This window comes from Oryctolagus cuniculus, assembly GCF_964237555.1.
Source record: "Oryctolagus cuniculus chromosome 17 unlocalized genomic scaffold, mOryCun1.1 SUPER_17_unloc_1, whole genome shotgun sequence".
In the NCBI taxonomy this organism is placed as follows: Eukaryota; Metazoa; Chordata; class Mammalia; order Lagomorpha; family Leporidae; genus Oryctolagus; species Oryctolagus cuniculus.
Window position 1 is genome coordinate 361,274 of NW_027208202.1, and position 17,948 is coordinate 379,221.

General features: G+C 45.2%; 1 pseudogene; it reads left to right on the forward strand.

Moving 5' to 3' along the window:
• The window catches only part of LOC138843110 (nucleus accumbens-associated protein 1 pseudogene), a 92,223-nt pseudogene extending 74,896 nt beyond the window's left edge, over positions 1 to 17,327 (forward strand).
• The last annotated feature ends 621 nt before the right edge of the window (positions 17,328 to 17,948 follow it).

The following is a 17,948-nucleotide window of genomic DNA, read 5'->3' on the forward strand; positions in this document are numbered from 1 at the left end:
GTTTCTTGGTGGAGTCTACATTACTCTGTATAAAGAGTTACATCATCTGCAAATAGGGATACTTCAACTTCTTTCAACTTCTTCCTTTCTTTCTTTCTTTTTTTTTTTTTTTGGACAGGCAGTTAGACAGTGAGAGAGAGAGACAGAGAGAAAGGTCTTCCTTCCATTGGTTCACCCCCCAAAATGGCCACCATGGCTGGCGCGCCGTGCCGATCCAAAGCCAGGAGCCAGGTGCTTCCTCCTGGTCTCCCATGTGGGTGCAGGGCCCAAGTACTTGGACCATCCTCCACTGCCTTCCCGGGCCACAGCAAAGAGCTGGACTGGAAGAGAAGCAACCAGGACAGAATCTGGTGCCCCGACTGGGTCTTGAACCCGGGGTGCCAGCGCCGCAGGTGGAAGATCTTAGAAAAAAAGATCGGAGGCCGGCGCCATGGCTCACTAGGCTAATCCTCCGCCTTGTGGCGCCGGCACACCGGGTTCTAGTCCCGGTCGGGGAACTGGATTCTGTCCCGGTTGCCCCTCTTCCAGGCCAGCTCTCTGCTGTGGCCAGGGAGTGCAGTGGAGGATGGCCCAAGTGCTTGGGCCCTACACCCGCATGGGAGACCAGGAGAAGCACCTGGCTCCTGCCATCAGATCAGCACTGTGCGCCCGCCGCAGTGCGCCAGCCATGGCGGCCATTGGAGGGTGAACCAACGGCAAAGGAAGACCTTTCTGTCTGTCTCTCTCTCTCACTGTCCACTCTGCCTGTCAAAAAATTAAAAAAATAAAAAATGAAAAAGAAATGCAGACATCTTTTGAAAAAAAAAAAAGAAAAAAAGATCAGAGCCAAAGCAAATAGAAAAATTTTTTCTTTTTTTTTCTTTTTTTTTTTTATTTGAGAGGCTGGTGTTGTGGCATAGCTGGTAAAATGACTACCTGCAATGCCAGCATCCTGTATAGGCACCAGTTCAAGTTCTGGCTGTCCCGCTTCCAATCTAGCTCCCTAATGCACCTGGGAGAGCAGTGGAAGGAGTCCAAAGTGCTTGGACCCCAGAATCCTTGTGGAAGATCCAGAAGATCCTGGATCCTGACTTCGGTCTGGCCCAACCCTAGTCCTTTATGTTCGGTTCGGGAGTGAACCAGCAGATGAAAGATATCTCTTTCTGTCTCTTCCTCCTCTGTGTACAACTCTGCTGTCCAAATAAATAACACAAATAAAAAAAAAACAATTAAAAAGTGATTGATTTATTTGAAAGGCAGAGTGATAGGAGGGAAGGGGGGGAGGGAGGGAAATAGAGCTTTCACCTGGTGGTTTCACAAATGGCCACATCCAGGTCTGGGTCAGGCCAAAGCCAGGAGCCAAGAACTCCATCCTGGTTTTACACATGGGTAGCAGAGGCTCAAGTACTTGAGTCATCATCTGCTTCTTCCAAGGTGCATTAGTGTGGAGCTAGATTAAATGTGGAATAACTGGGGCTAGTGCTGTAGCATAGTAGGCTAAGCCTCTGCCTGTGGCACTGCCATCTCATACGGTTGCTGGTTTGTATCCAGGCTGTTCCTCTTCCAATCCAGCTTTCTGCTGTGACCAGAAAAAGCAGTGGAAGATGGCCTAAGTGCTTGGGCCCATGTATGGGTGTGGGAGACCCAGAAGAAACTCCTGGCTCCTGGCTTCAGAACAGCCTACCATTGGCCATTGTGGCCATTTGGGGAGTGAACCAGCAGATGAAAGAACTTTCTCTCCATCTCCCCCCTCTCTGTAACTCTACCTCTCAAATAAATAAATAAATCCTTAACAAAAAAGTGGAATACCTGAGACTGGAACTTGCAGTCCAGTATGTGATACAGGCTTCCCAAGCTGTAGCTTAGCCAACTGGATCACAATACCAACCCAAGATCTTTATCAATTCTTCCATTGTACTAACATTTGGTTTGGTTTATTCTTGTTTTTCTAGGTCCTTGATATACATTGTTAGGTTGTATGTTTTATAACTTCTTTTTTTTCTTGCTCTTCCTTTTTTTTTTATTGAAAGGCAGAATGACAGAAAAAGAGGGACAGAGAGAAAAAGAGATGTTCCATCTGCTGGTTCATTCCCCAAATGAATGCAACTGCCTTGGCTTGGCCAGGCTGAAGCCTGGAGTCTGGGACTGCATGTGAGTCTCCCACATGAGTTGCAGGGACCCAAATACTTGGGCTGTCTCCTGCTGCTTTCATAGGCACATTAGCAGGGAGCCGGATCATAAGCAGAACAGGCAGGACTCAAACAGGTGCTCAGATATGGAACATCCATGTCATGAGTGGCAGCTTAACCCCGTGTGGCACAACACCAGGCACTGATCATTTTTTTAATGTAGGGACTTACTATTTTATATTCATTCTTAGGAATCCCCAGAATTTGTATATTTCTCTTAATATTGGCCTGCACAGTTCAAAGGCTATCTCCATTTTATATCCTTTTTTTTGGAGGGGAGGGGGTCTGGTTTATTCCAAAAGATGTCTTGAATTTCAGATCATATTTTTTTCTTAGCTTGGTCTAGTCTGTTATTGAGGCTTTCAGCTGTACTTTTTATTCAACACTGAATTCTCCATTTTCATGATTTCTGTTTGACTCTTTTTCAAGATCTCTGTATCTTTGCTGAATTTCTCATTAAAGCCATGAATTGTTTTCTGGCTGTTGTTCATCTCAGAGTGTGTTTTCTCTTGTATCTCTTTGAGCATCCTAGTAATCATTACTTTGAATATCAGGTATTTTTAAGTCTCTTTTCCTTGGAATTTGTTACTTAAGCATTACTTTGTTCCTTTGGAGGTGTTACACTGCCTTGCCTTTTCATACTTCAGTGTTCCTACATGGATATTTGTCATCTGGCAGAATAGCTGTTTCTTTCACAAGATTGATTTGTTTATTTGAGGCAAAGTTACAGAGAAAGGGGAAGAGACAGAAAGAAAGATCTTCCATCCAGTGGTCACTCCCCTAAATGGCCACAGTGACTAGAGATGGGCTGATCCAGAGCCAGGAACCAAGAGCTTCTTCCAGGTCTCCCCATGCAGGAGCAGGGGCCCAAGTACTTGGGCCATCTTCTGCTGCTTTTCCAGGCCATACCAGAGAGCTGGATCGGAAGAGGAGCAGCTAGGACACAAACCAGCACCCATCTGGGATGCCGGCACTGCAGGTGGAGGCTTAGCCTACTAAGCCACAGCACTGGACCCTTCTTTCACTTTTAATCAGTTGATTTTGTGTAAAAGACTTTTTCCTAAAAATGTGTATTTGGGTATCTGGTAAGAATTTTGGCTTTATTTTAATTTGGATGCTGTGAAGTCTCCCAATGTCTTTCATAGCAAAGGATGACAGTGGCATTTGGGACATGGGGTTCTCTTCTCAGTCCTAGAGGAATGCATGGTTCTTGGGAGCAGCTCATATGGTGGCCCAGGGCCACAAGGGTGCCATCCCTCAGTCCACTGTGCCTGAGGTGCAGGAATGCTGCCCTGAGGTCTGACGTGGTTGCTCAGGTGCTCGCGTTGGCAGGGATGTGTTTGCTGTCACAGAGGCACTAAGTCCAGCAAGGATTCAGGAGTTCCTGGAGTGCCAGCCCCATGTCTCCATACAATGCCTGAATACCCATCTGCCTTTTTTTTTTTTTTTTACCGCAGTTACTCTCTCTGTGTTGTACTGCCTGGAGTTGAGGGTTGAGGGAGGATTGGAATGAGCAGTCTTGTGGCCACCTATGCTACAATGCTAGATCAAACCTAAGTCCTTCAGCCTGCAAAAAAAAAAAAAAAAAAAAAGGCCTCCAGACTCGGGTATGGTCAAGTGCAAATTTGTCATGACCTGCCAACTGCTGACATGGACTTGCTACCTGAGACCACTGCAATCAACCACATGTGATGTCGGCCTGGATATAAGTCTAATTCACTGGGGCTGTGGTCTCCACCTGTGACAAGGGCTGGTCCTCTGTCTACAAGCACTGACCGTGGGACTATTAATACCTGCCAAGCAATGGTTTTACCAGATCTGTGATGCAGTTCTGTGCTCACTTTATTGCCCTACTCCCTCATGGCTGGACCTTGTTCCTCGCTTGCCTGTGGTTGGGGAACAGGGATGGGGGAGATCTCTTGGCTGTCCATTTTGAGAGTAAGTTGGCATTATCTTGTAGTTGTGTTCCAAGCCCTTAGGAGGTTGAAGGTGATGCAGGGAGAAAGAGTTGTCTGTTCCTACATGGGTGTAGTTCTTCATCTGGTGTTAGGGCAGGTTTGTCTCTGTCTGCACATGCAGGTCTGGTTATAGGAGCCTTGCTGTCTGTCTGGTGCCACTGTAGTGGGACTGCTACTGATCTCAATTTCCTGCCCTACTCCTTTGTGGTTGGTCTTCTTTGCTGTCTGCTTGAAGGTAAGCAGCTTTAAGGCTAGGTCCTAACTCACTTTACTGCCCTGCTGCCCACGGACTGGAGTTTGCCCTGCTGTGTGCTCGAGTTTGAGGCAGGAGTACATGGCTGAGGAGGATCCAAAGTCTTAGTCTGTGAGTCCTGTCCAGGAGGCAGAGACCATGGCGTCCTCTCTGAGTCTGGATTTCACAGTCGCAAGCCTGGTCTTGAGTTTCAAGTCTAAGGTCTGGACTTCCCTCTTCCCCAGGCAGTAATTGTTTCTCTCTAGACTGGGCTGCTCGGAGCTTGGGGAAGGGTGATGTAGTAAAAATTTCCTTCTTACCCTTAAAAAACAAGAAAAATGATTGATTGATTGATTTGAAAGGATTAGCATCAGAGACAGAGAGAGAGATCTTTGATCCACTGGTTCACACCTTTGATGGCCTCAATGGCTAGATCTGGGCTAGATCAAAGCCAGGAGTCAGAAACTCCCTCAGTATCTCACAGAGGTGTCAGGGGCCCAAGCATTTGGACCATCATCTGGTGATGTTCCAATTGCATTAGCAGGGACTGGATTGGGAAGCAGAGTCACTTGAGACAGGAACCTAAGCTCCCAAATCAGCTGTGATTTAATTCACTGTGCCACAGTGCCCCTTGTTGCCTTCTTCACTACCTTGTTATTTTTTTTATTTTTTATACATTTTTTTTTATTTGACAGGTAGAGTTACAGACAGTGAGAGAGAGAGACAGAGAGAAAGGTCTTCCTTCCATTGGTTCACTCCCCAAGGCTGCTGTGGCCGGCGCTGTGCCGATCTGAAGCCAGCAGCCAGGTGCTTCTTCCTGGTCTCCCATGCAGGTGCAGGGGCCCAAGCACCTGGGCCATCCTCCACTGCCCTCCCGGGCCACAGCAGAGAGCTGAACTGGAAGAGGAGCAACCGGGACTAGAACCAGCATCCATATGGGATGCCAGCACCACAGGCACTGTGGTCACCTTGCTTTGGCTTTTGTGAAGGTGAATTAGTTTGTGAACAGCTATTCAAATTAATATCTGTGTTGAGAGAAGTTCACCTGAATATCTTACTCAGCAGCCATTTGGTCCTTCCCAGGGAGAAGTTTTGAAAGTTAGTTAGTTTAGCTTTTTGAATCTAGAAGTTAAATTATTTCTTGAACAAGAAAAAAGCCACACATCAATTTATACTCTCTTGAACTGCTGAGTGTATTTTAAAAATGATTTGAAGTCTTGATAGTAAAGATTTTTATGTATCTTTATAAGTAATCAGCAACTTGAAAGGATGCAGGAAATACCTTCCCATCATTCACATTTTTTGGTTTAGTACCTTTTGCATTCATAGGTAAGATTGTCATACATCTCATTTAAATAATAGACAGCAGTTCAAAGTATTAAAGGAGAGAGTGATAGTGGGACACAATCCTTCTTTGGACAACAAGATTTAAAATTCAGAAATTTGAGTTCTAATCACACTCATACAATAAAATTTTATTTTATTTAATGATATGAGCTGATTGGAATCAATTAATCTGGCAGTTATACTACAGATAAGGGGGATCGACCTGAATCCTCTCCCCTCCATGCCACCATCTTAAATTTCTAAGGCCTAGATATTTTAATTATTTTTCCACAGATTCCTACCTTAGTAGGTAGCAGAGGAAGGAAGGACTAGAATTAAACTTCCTTTTCTGATAGCATTGTTTTCCTGACTTCATTTCGTTGCCTGATTTTTGTTGTGAATTTATAATTATATGATACAAACTTTGTATGTTCTTAAGAATAAATACATGATTTAGGGAAGCAAAATGGAAAAAGCACAAAGAAATAAGACAAAGTTGACATCTTAGCTCTGCCACTTACTAAATGTATAACTTGAGGCAAGGTAACTAACCTCTCTGATTGCTAATTACCTCATCTGTAAAATTATATTTTCAATAGCACCTATGTCATACAGTTGTAGTTACCTATAAATTGTGTGGAACCCCTGGCCCCATTACATAACATATAGTTAGTAGGTAACAAGTTTTCTTTCTTCATATGTCCTTTCTCTCTCTTCTAAAGTTTCCTTTAACTTTCAATCAACTGTTTCACCTGACAAATTTGGCCCTTATCTCAGAAAGTTTTTTTAAAAAATCACTTATAGTTCTAAATTGGTAATAGATGAGTATTTTAAGAATCTGATTTATCTACAATTACTTGTAGCTTACATAGTGTGAATCTTTATGTGACCTGTTCTTATATTTAGTCTAACAATCTCATTATATTTAGTCTAACAATCTCATTGTCAGGTGTTCTTATTTCTAGTTTCCGTATTTGTTCCAGAAGCACCACAACCTTTATAGTTATGATTTCAGGGAGCACAATATGTGCAACCTTGTTGTTTTTTTTTTTTTTTTCAGAAACCAAAGACAAAACATGACCTTTTGTTGTAATCTCCACAGTGGAGACACTTTTGAGAGGAGAAAGAAATATTTTTGATTGATGAAAATGTCTTCTTGACAAATGATAGTAGAACTGGTCAGTATCTCTTTTTATATATTGTATGAGGATAATTTCTCTGAACTAATTGATTACTTAAGGCTCTGAAATTACTACCTTCCATTAAAAAGGTTAGCTGATTTTTGTGTCTGTAGCCTTACATTAACTTATTTTTGCATTTATAGTCTTGAATTAAGTAACCAAGCTGGTTTGACCCTACTGTTACAGTGTGAGCTCCTTTCCTTTGGAAATCACTTCAAGCCATTTTGATTATCTTCCACCAGGCTGTATGTGTTGTGTGTGTGTGTGTGGGAGGGTTGTTTAAGCTTGCTTATTTACATAGTCAGCCATAAGCCCCATCATCCAAGGCATGTCAGTGTTTATCTTCGAGTAGACAGGCGTTCGTTTGAAACATAGGGTAAGCTGCTCTGAATCAGTCCCTTCCCCTACACAGACTTGTTTTTGTTGTTGTTGTTGGCACTGTATTCCAGGTTGAAATGCCTCCGCGTCAGTGCCATGGGTCACTGTTGGTAATATATATTAGTGTGTTGTGCTTTGTAGGTATGGTGGTAAAAATACGTAACATAACTACATATTTGGTCAATAATACTGAAGTTATTTGAGGAAATATTGCATAAACATTCAAAAGTGGAAACCTTTTTAAAAATTTACAACAACTTCTTATTTATTTACTTACTAACTTGCTTAGTAGTAATATATTGAATTCTAATTTTCATTATCTGATATTTGACTTCACAGCAGGTTGTTATACTCAACAATATGGTTTAAGGGAGAAATTTTCAAAGAAATTTTATTAGAAATGGAGATTTAAGATTTGTCTATTTTGTAGACACATTGCCTTGATTGTTGGGACACAGTGGCAGCAGTTAATTTTTTTAAGATTTATTTTATTTATTTGAAAGACAGAGTTACAGAGAGAGGTAGAGCCAGAGTGGGGGGATCTTCCATCCTTTGGTTCACTTCCCCAGATAACTGCAATGGCCAGAGCTGAACTGATCCGAAGCCAGGAGCCAGGAGCTTCTTCCAGGTCTCCCACATGGGTGCAGTGGCCCAAGGACTTGGGCCATCATCCACTGCTTTCCCAGACCATAACAGAGAGCTGCATTGGAAATGGAGCAGCTGGGACAGAAACTGGTGCCCATATGGGATGCTGGCGCTACAGGCTAGGGTTTTAACCTGCTGTGCTACAATGCTGACTGCTGTAGCAGTTAGTTTTCTCATTTTATTGTTAATCCAGGGCTTTCAAGTACTTTTCAGAGCTCTCTCTCTCACTACTCAAGAGAATACATCTTCAGTCATTCTGCATATCTTCCTTGTACTTCCTTTGTAGACAAGCCTATGTGTTAAAACTAATAGACTCAGGGGCCGGCGCTGTGGTCCAGTGGGTTAACACCCTGGCCTGAAGTGCCGGCATCCCATATGGGTGCTGGTTTGAGACCCAGCTGCTCACATCCTGTCCAGCTCTCTGCTATGGCCTGGGAAAGCAGTAGAAGATGGCCCAAGTCCTTGAGCCCCTGCACCCACACACCCACATGGGAAACCAGGAAGAAGCTCCTGGCTCCTGGCTACAGATTGGCACAGCTCCAGCCTTTGAGGCCATCTGAGGAGTGAACCATTGGATGGAAGATTCTCTCTCTCTCTCTCTCTCTCTGCCTCTTCTCTTTCTGTGTAACTCTGACTTTCAAATAAATAAATCTTTTAAAAAAGAAAAACTAATAGACCCAAAGGAATCCAAACACAAGCTCCTCCTCTTGGAGAACTTGTGCTTTAGTTAGAGAGAGAAACTTGGAAATAACTAACACAGCTGATAACTGGGGTTACAGTGGAAGCTTTTATCAAGGATCTGGAAAAGACCAAATGGGGTAATTGAAATTAAATGGTACTTAGGAGGAAGATCTGTTTGCTCAGCACTCTAGAGGGGCAGGAGTTTGCAGGGAGATGAGTGATAGGAACACAATCTTCATTTTCTGCTCCTTAGGAATGTATCCTTTTGGTTTCTTCTGCAGTTTGAGAGTGGGTTAGATTTGGTTTTACTTTAGTCAATGACAGAATTGTGCCTTACTGATAAAGATAGCTAATGTGACCCACAATATGGGTAGTCACATAGCTGAGTATCTATTTCATGTGGTGACAGTGTTACTTTGCATGAACTGCTATTTTGATTAAAGTTTTAAATTTAGTTATATTTGAATCTTATCAAAATATTTAACTGAGAGTTGAAAATGAGATCACACACTATTTGAAATATTTGATAATGGGTATTATGTGCCTAGAAATATAAGGAACATCAGTAAGATAGCTATGATATTAAAATTAGCTTGTTACTGAGAAAAATGTTGAAAGTTAAAATATGCCCCGGTATCATCTGTGTATAGGGATACAATTTATATTCTAGGGTTATATGTACAGTATTCAGAAATAGAGAAGTGGTTTAGTCTGGTTGACATATTCTCAAACAGCTCCAAAAACTTTATTCTAATCAACCTGTTCAGATTAGGAAACTAATTCAGGTGCATGCCCTTTAGAAGCAAAACAGGATAGTTGCATACTCTGAACTCTCACTTCTTTTTAAAATGTCCTTTTAGGTCTTAAAGTTATCTTGAACAGCACAATTCTGCTATCATAGAACTAGACTTAGACTTCCTGTTCTCTGGATTTTCTTTAGAGCACAGTAATAAGTTCACACTCTCCAAGGTAGCTACTGTTTTGCTCCATCCTTTCTCTGTGTTGCCACACCTAGAACCTACTTATCTCCTTTGTACTTTGTAAGTCAGACTTTTTCCCCATATGAGAGATTTGAGTGAAGGTGGAAGGGCATAAGAGAAATGAATAAAGCCAAAGTGATTTGTTTAGTGATTTTACTACTGCCCCCTTTCTCCTATGCCATCAGAGCTGCTGATAGATTCTAAAGAAGGAACAACCATTTTCCTGCTTCTATATCATTAGATGCCATTTCTAATCATAGTATTTTATGTATTCAACTCAGAGGCAGAGATAGAAAGAAACAGAGGCAAACACAGAAAGAGAATCCCCATCTACTGGTTCACTCTCCAAATGACTGTCATGGCTGGAACCAAAGCCAGGAGCTATTAACTCAATTTAGGTCTCTTGCATGTGTGTACGGACCAAGTCACTTTGCCATCACCACCTAATGGGACTACTATAAAGGCTGTATAGAAAAATGAGATTTTGGGGGGTGTTAAACCTCAGTTTTACAGTAATATTTCTGGAAACATCTATTTGGTTCATAAAAAGATATCTGTGGGGCCGGCACCGCAGCTCACTTGGCTAATCCTCCACCTGTGGCGCCATTACCCCGGGTTCTAGTCCCTGCTGGGGCACCAGATTCTGTCCCAGTTGCCCTTCTTCCAGGCCAGCTCTCTGCTTTGGCCTGGGAGTGCAGTGGAGGATGGCCCAAGTCCTTGGGCCCTGCACCCGCATGGGAGACCAGGAGAAGCACCTGGCTCCTGCCTAAAGATCAGTGTGGTGCACCAGCTGCAGTGTGCTGGCCGCAGCGGCCATTGGAGGGTGAACCAATGGCAAAAGGAAGACCTTTCTCTCTGTCTCTCTCTCTCTCTCACTGTCCACTCTGCCTGTCAAAAAATAAAATAAAAAAAGTAAAGATATCTGTGGTCATATAATTAAATTTTTATGGCATTTATTGGGGGAATATTCAAATTATTAGGAATATAGATAACACAATAGCAAATTTAATATACCAAAGGGAAAATCAGGACCAGATTTAGGTTCTGTTAAAGTATTTGAACTTTAAAATAGTTTAAAATTTTTGTAATAGGGTCACTTATAGCTAACAGAGTTTTGATGAAAATTTAATTTGGAAAAGGAAATAAAAAGAAAATGGTTAATCTTTCATTGTGATTTGGAGAAACTGTTTTTGAAATATTAGTAAGAAAAATGCTACTCCTGGGGCCAGCACTGTGGTGCAGCTGGTTAAACTGCTGCCTATAGTACGCCGGCATCCCATATTGGCACCAGTTCAAATCCCAGCTGCTCCAACTCTGATCCAGCTTCCAGCTAATGTTTCTGGGAAAGATGGTGCAGTAGAAGATGGCTCAAGTGCTCAGGCCCTTGCACCCATGTTGGAGACCCAGATGAAGTTCCTGGATCCTGGCTTTAGCAGTGACCAGCCCCAGCCGATGTAGTCACTTGGAGAGTGAACCAGCATACTCTAACCAACCAGAATATAATCAGAAACCTAGAGGAGAATAATTGAATGGCTGAAAGGTCTGCTGATTAAAGTATATTTCATCACAGGAAGGCTTTACCAATCAATCCTATTTTCTTCCATTTAGTCTTATTTCTCATTTCTCCCTTTATTTAAAATTTAAGAAGATGATAGTTTATGATGTCAAAATAGACTGAAATATGCAATAAGTGTAAAGTCTGAGCAAATGACAAAGGTGTATAGATTTGAGATTTCTAAAAGCTAATGTCCAGTAGTCTCCTCTTATTCCCTAGTACATTCTAAGACCTCAGGAGTGTTGTGTACATCCGTAGATGCATGAAACCACAGAAAATTCACGCATTGGCCCTCCAAACTAAGTCCTTACTATCACACACTATGGCTGAAACTTCTGTAATTTTAGGTACAAGGCTAAAGTAGCCTGACATTCTTTTTCTCCCCTCACAAGATCATTGATAAAAGTTTCATCCCTAATGTAGGTCAACGTCAGGGTATATATTTTTTCTTTAATAAGTCAAACTGTTTTACCTTTTTAGTTTGCTTTTCTGTGAGATACCTGAATTACCACATCACTATTCTTGTGCTTTGAAATCATTATTAAACAGAATAAAGCTTCCTCGAGCATAAGCATTGTGACTCCCTAACAGCCACTCTGATGACTTGAAATGGCTCCCAAGTGGCTAATGGGTGGTAGTGTGCACAACATGGATACACTGGGCAAGACAGAGCACAATGGCATGAGATTTCATCACGCCACTCATTACCACGTATAGTTTACAACTCTGAAATTGTTTACTTCTGGAATTTTCCATTTCATATTTTTGGACCCTCATGGACCAGGCATAACAAGCCGTAGAAAGCGAAACTGCACATAAGTGAGGACTACTGTATGAGCATTAAATGGACTGGTAACAGATAGCCCTGATGGGCATATGAGAAATGCCTCTAAAATAGAAAGGAGATGGGCCGGCGCCGCGGCTCACTAGGCTAATCCTCCGCCTAGCGGCGCCGGCACACCGGGTTCTAGTCCCGGTCGGGGCGCCGGATTCTGTCCCGGTTGCCCCTCTTCCAGGCCAGCCCTCTGCTGTGGCCAGGGAGTGCAGTGGAGGATGGCCCAGGTGCTTGGGCCCTGCACCCCATGGGAGACCAGGAAAAGCACCTGGCTCCTGGCTCCTGCCATCGGATCAGCGCGGTGCGCCGGCCGCAGCGCGCCGGCCGCGGCGGCCATTGGAGGGTGAACCAACGGCAAAGGAAGACCTTTCTCTCTGTCTCTCTCTCTCACTGTCCACTCTGCCTGTCAAAAAAAAATATATATATATAAAAAAAAAATAGAAAGGAGAGGTCTACAGACAAAACCATTATTTAATGTAGGGGCACATAGCCATGTATTTTTGAACTGTACACCACATATGGGCGAAAACAACTTTAAAGTTTTGGAATGTATTGGTACTCTGCCTGGCGCTGCAGGTGGATAAAGGATCTTCAGCCAGTAAAGTCTATGCAGATCTTCCAAAATCTTAAAAATCTGAAGCACTTCTGAATCCTAACCATTTTGGATAAGGATATTCACCTTGTAATGATTTTTAGTGAGTTTTTTAGTAGGCTTAGGTGGTGATGTACATCTCCATAAGCCTCTGTGTATTGTTTATTCAAGTACCTTAATCCCAACAAATTTGAAGTACATATTTGACCTTCAACTAAAGTTGATCACATGACCCATTTACTTTCTTTTTAACCTGTCCTTTCTTAGTTCTTTTAGACAATCTGTTGCTGAGTCTGGTTATATCCATATCTAGGTGCCACCATTGGTACCTAATAGAGCTAACACTGCTGCCACTGAAGATGGACTTTCCTCACTTTCACATGTGTATGTGACAAGAGTTTGGTGAGAGGAGACAGTGGCTGAGGGTGGTGGTGGTGACAGAAATACCATGGGAAAAGGCAATGAGAGGGATGGGAAGGAAAAAGAAACTCTTACATGCTTATCTGATAGTTCTGACTAGTGCCACTATGCATTTAGAATTATGACATACTGTATAAAAGCCTCTTTTAAGGAATTATTTTGATTTATTTGACCACATGTATTAGTTAACAAAGTTTTTTTTAAATTGAATTGTATTTAGTTACACAGAAATGCACAAATACACACACTCTCAGTGAGAAGAAAGAGGAGAGAGAGAGAGAGAGAGAGAGGAGAGAGAAAGCTTAGATCCCCTAGTTGGAGAGAGAGAGAGAGGAAAGAGAGAGAGAGAAAGCTTAGATCCCCTAGTTGGCTCTCCAAATGCCACAGTGGCAGTTAGGCCATGCAAACACTGGAGCTGAGAACCAATTCAGGTCCCCTCCTAGGTGGCAGAGACCCAAGTACTTGAGCTATCACCTGCTGCCTCCCAGAATGTACATTAGCAGGAAGCTAGAGATGGGGGTAGAACTGAGATTCAGATCAGACACTGATATGGGATGTGGGCATGTTAACTGACTTTTTAACCACCAGGTCAAATGTCTGAACCTTTTTACTTTTAATGTTTGTTTTCTTTCTCCAGTTGTACTACATATGATTATGTATCATGTGTAGATTTATCTTTATATTCCTTGAAACTTTACAGTTTTGCTTTAAAACCAGTGTGTGTGTGTGTGTATTATCATTGTTAAAATATTTTGAGCTTCACTGTTCAATATGGGAACCATTAACCATATAAATTTTGACTTAAATTTGTTTAAAATAAAATATGTAATTCTTCAACTGCATTAGCCATATTTCAACTTCTCAGTTACTATGTGTGATGAGTGGTTACCATTTTGGACAGTTAGTTATGGAACATTTCTGTATTTTCAGAAAATTTTGTTGGATAGTGTTGGTGTAGAACTTGTAGAGTGAATGATAGATTCACTTAAAATGTAACTTATTTTCATCTTTAAAAAGAAAATATTTAACAGAAACATCTATTTCTATTTTTATAATATTCCATGAGTCCATCTAGTGTTGGAAAACATGCTTTAAGAGATAAGATGGAGACCAGCATCATTGTGCAATGGGTTAAGCCACCACCTTTGACAGCAGCACCCTCTACAAGGGCAGGTTTCAGTCCCAGATGCTCTGCTTCCGATCCAGCTCCCTGCTAATGCCTGAAGAAAAAGCAGTGGAGGATGGCCCAAGTACTTGGGCCCCTGCCACTCATGTGGAAGAATGGATGGATTTCCAAGCTCCTGGCTTTGGCCTTGCTCAGCCCTGGGTATTGGGGCCATTTAGGAGGTGAGCTGGTGGAAAGAGGATCTCTCTCTATCTCCCTCTCTGTGACTCTACCTTTCAAATAAATAAATCCATTTTTTGAAAAAAGAGATAAAATGACCTTTTAATTAGGACTTGGGATTTTACTAAATAAATGCCTATTTTTAAATTGTTGGAAAAAAATTTGTTCTTGACTGTATAAGTATTTCCTTTTCAGTACTGCTTACATTACAAACTGTGTGGCCAATTCTTTACCTTGTTGTAGAAAGCTAGACATCAAGCTTATGTCAGTTATCCTACATACCAACATAAATGAGGTAGGACGGCAGTAAGAAGAGAGTGGGGGAGATATGCAGAGAAACGTCTCAAAGAAGGGAATTTTTCCTTATGTATTGATGATATCAGAAATGCCTTTAGGGGCAAGTATTTGGCCTATCGGTTAAGATGCCTACATCTCACATTGGAGTACCTAAATTTGATCCCTAGCTCCAGTTCCTGATTTCAGCTTCTAGCCAAGGTGGACCCTGGAAGACAGTGGTGATGCCCAAAGTACTTGAGTCCCTACCACCCATATTGGAGCTGTGGATTGAATTCCTGGCTACCAGCTTTGGGCTGGTCCAGGCCTGGCTGTGCAGCCATTTGGGGAATGGACCAGTGGATGGGACATCTCTTTTTCTATCTCTGTTTCACTCTATATCTCTGTCTCTCAAGTAAATAAAGAAAAAAATCAAAAGAAATCACAGTAGACCACAGAATAGAAAATTTATTCACTTCAGATAATATCACAGAGATTTCCTGGTACAGTGTCCTTTCCTCACCTCATTTCTAAATGTTGATCCTGTTTTTAAAAAATAACAGAGTTACCTATTATATATTACAGTTTTATGAAATTAAAAAATGAGGTAAAAACATTCCATAAAGTTAAACTTATGCACATTTTCTTGATTGCTTTTATGAAAGAATAATTGAATTTCCCTACTTTAATGTGACTTTAGAGACTGCTAAATTTTAGTTTTGAAGGAAAAATATATGTTTTTGTAGAAAATCAGGCATTATATCTGACAGTCCATCAGGTTTTTTTAAATTCAGTTCTTTATGTCCTTGTGGATATTGAGGTGGAATCTCAGGATTTCTCAGTTCAAACCTTAACCTAAAAATCATCGTAACTCTAGCAGTCAGTCCTCATGCAGGGAAGTGTTCTTTGCTTTTGTTTCAGTGGGGCCTCCTCATATGGGAACATGTTTCATCTAGACATATGAAGATATTCGTATTAGGCTGATGATAATTGTGCATTCTGTTTTTATATGTATTTAAAATGTGTCAGTGATGTGCCCTGATGTTTCATTATGGAGGGAAAAAAGCACTCCCAGGCCACAGCAGAGAGCCGGACTGGAAGAGGAGCAACCGGGACAGAATCCGGCACCCAGAGCCGCGGCGCCGGCTGTACATCATTTTTTAAAACAATTAAATTTAACAGTGAGTGGCCACCGCCTCTGCCGCTGTTGTTGAGGTGGAGGCCATGGAGGCCATGGAGGTGGAGGCCAAGGCCCCAGTGCAGGGGGCGCACCCAGGGCTCAGGCCAGGCCTCAGTCGCCATGGCGCAGCCCCACCATGGCGCAGAGCCTGCAGATGGAGATCCCCAACTTCGGCCACGGCATCTTGGAGTGCCTCAGAGAACAGCGGCTGCAGGGCTGCCCTGTGACGTGTCGGTGGTGGTCAGGGGTCAGGCCGTGCTGGCCGCCAGCAGCTCTTACTCCTGTTCAACAGCAGCCGCAGCACCGTGGTGGAGCTGCCGGCGGCCGTGCAGCCGCAGTCCTTCCAGCAGACCCTGAGCTTCTGCTACACGGGCCGCTGAGCACGAACGTGGGACCAGTTCCTGCTCACGGACACGGCGGGCTTCCTGCACATCCAGGAGATCCTGGAGAAAGGCGCTGAGTTCTTCCTGAAGGTGAGCTCCCGGAGCGGCGATTCGCAGGGCCTGCACACCTAGGGGCGCCCTCCTCCGAGCCACAGAGCCCAGTGGCGCAGACTTCCGGCTGGCCCACCTGCAGCTCGCCGCTGCCCCTGGTCTCAACGGTCAGGAAGGAGTAGCAGAAGTCGGACTCGCTGCAGTGCACGCCCGCGGCCAAACGGCTGTGGGACGGTGGCCCCAAGGAGGCCGGGGGCAGCGGCGGCAGTGGCGGTAGCCTTAAGATGGCCAAGTTCTCCATGCTGGACCTGGCGGCCAACCGGCAGCCCCTGCAGCAGGTCCCCGCCGGGGTGGCCTTGGCTGCGGGGGTGGGGGCAGGGCAGCCGGCCAGCGGGGCGGTGGTGGCCGCTGCGGGCGTGGGAAGCGGGCCCAGCACGTCGGACCGCAGGAGCCCAGGCACCTGGAGCGTCTACACCAGCGACAGCCCGACTCCTACCAGGAGGACGACGCAGGGGAGGAAGGCTCAGACAAGCAGTGCCGGCAGATCTGCAACAGGTACACCGTACACAGCGCGATGAACGTGGGCCAGACAGCCGAGAAGGTTGAGGCCCTCCCGGAACCCACAGACCGATCAGGGTGCGGCAAGATTGGCGTCGCTCCTGGCTGAGCTCCTCGACCAGATCGGCACCCGTTGTCACCCCAAGCTCCAGGACGAAGGCGGCCCCTCCGAGAAGCCAGAGCTGGTGACAGGTGCCAAGGTGTGCATCACGAGGGTGCAGCCCAGGAACCCGGCACCAGGTCTTGCCGGCCGCTCCTCGCCTCCTCCTTTGACCAGAACGCACTGGCCCCCAGCTGTGGCACCGGCAAACCACTAGACAGCCGCGCCCTCCACGCCCTCAAGAACCACTGCAGGAACTTCAAGGAGAGCAAGAGGAACGCCATCGCGGCCGGCGTGTGCCCCAACGCGCGCCAGGTCCTGCGCCAGAGCTGGATGCCCAAGCTGAAGCTGCTCACCCGAGGGCGACCCTACACCGCCTGCATCAGGGACTCGGGCAAGATGGAGCCGGAGGTGACGGGCGGGGAGTACAGCTTCCAGCCGGCCAGCTATGGGGCGAGGCGGCCCTCGGCCGAGGCCCTGCAGTAACCGCGCCCCCACACCGCACCCGGGAGGGCCGTCACACTCCCCCACCCCACCCGGGGGGGGCCATCACACTCCCTCACCCCACCCAGGGGGGCCATCACACTCCACCCACCCTACCCGGGGGATCCGTCACACTCCCCTACCCCACCTGGGGGGGCCGTCACACTCCCCCACCCCCATGTCCTCACACACCTTGGTCAGGAGCTACTGTCTGTCCCTCCCCAGGCCCCGCAGGGGTCACTGCATGTTCCTGGGTCCCCCTCCCCCGTGTCCCAGCCCCTTCCCCAGTGTGAGCTGCTGGCCGGGGTGGGCAGGGCCGGCAAGGGCGGGCAGGCAGGGGCGGGGGGCAGGCCCAGGTTTCCTTCTTTCACACATGGCTCCCCCTTCCTTCACCCCAAGCTTTGTGCCCCCCACACACACACCAGTCCGGGCACGGGGCAGGGGCCTGCCTGGTGGAAGTCCTTCCTCAGCCTCCACTGAGACTGGATGGGGGTGCTCAGGACCCCTCCGCACCCCCACCCACCCCCCAGTGCTTCCCCCTCCAAAGCGCCTTCCTGCCTCCTCCTCAGTCCCTGCGCCTGGGGGCCGGGGCAGGCGAGGCCGTGGGCACTGCCCGTGGTACAG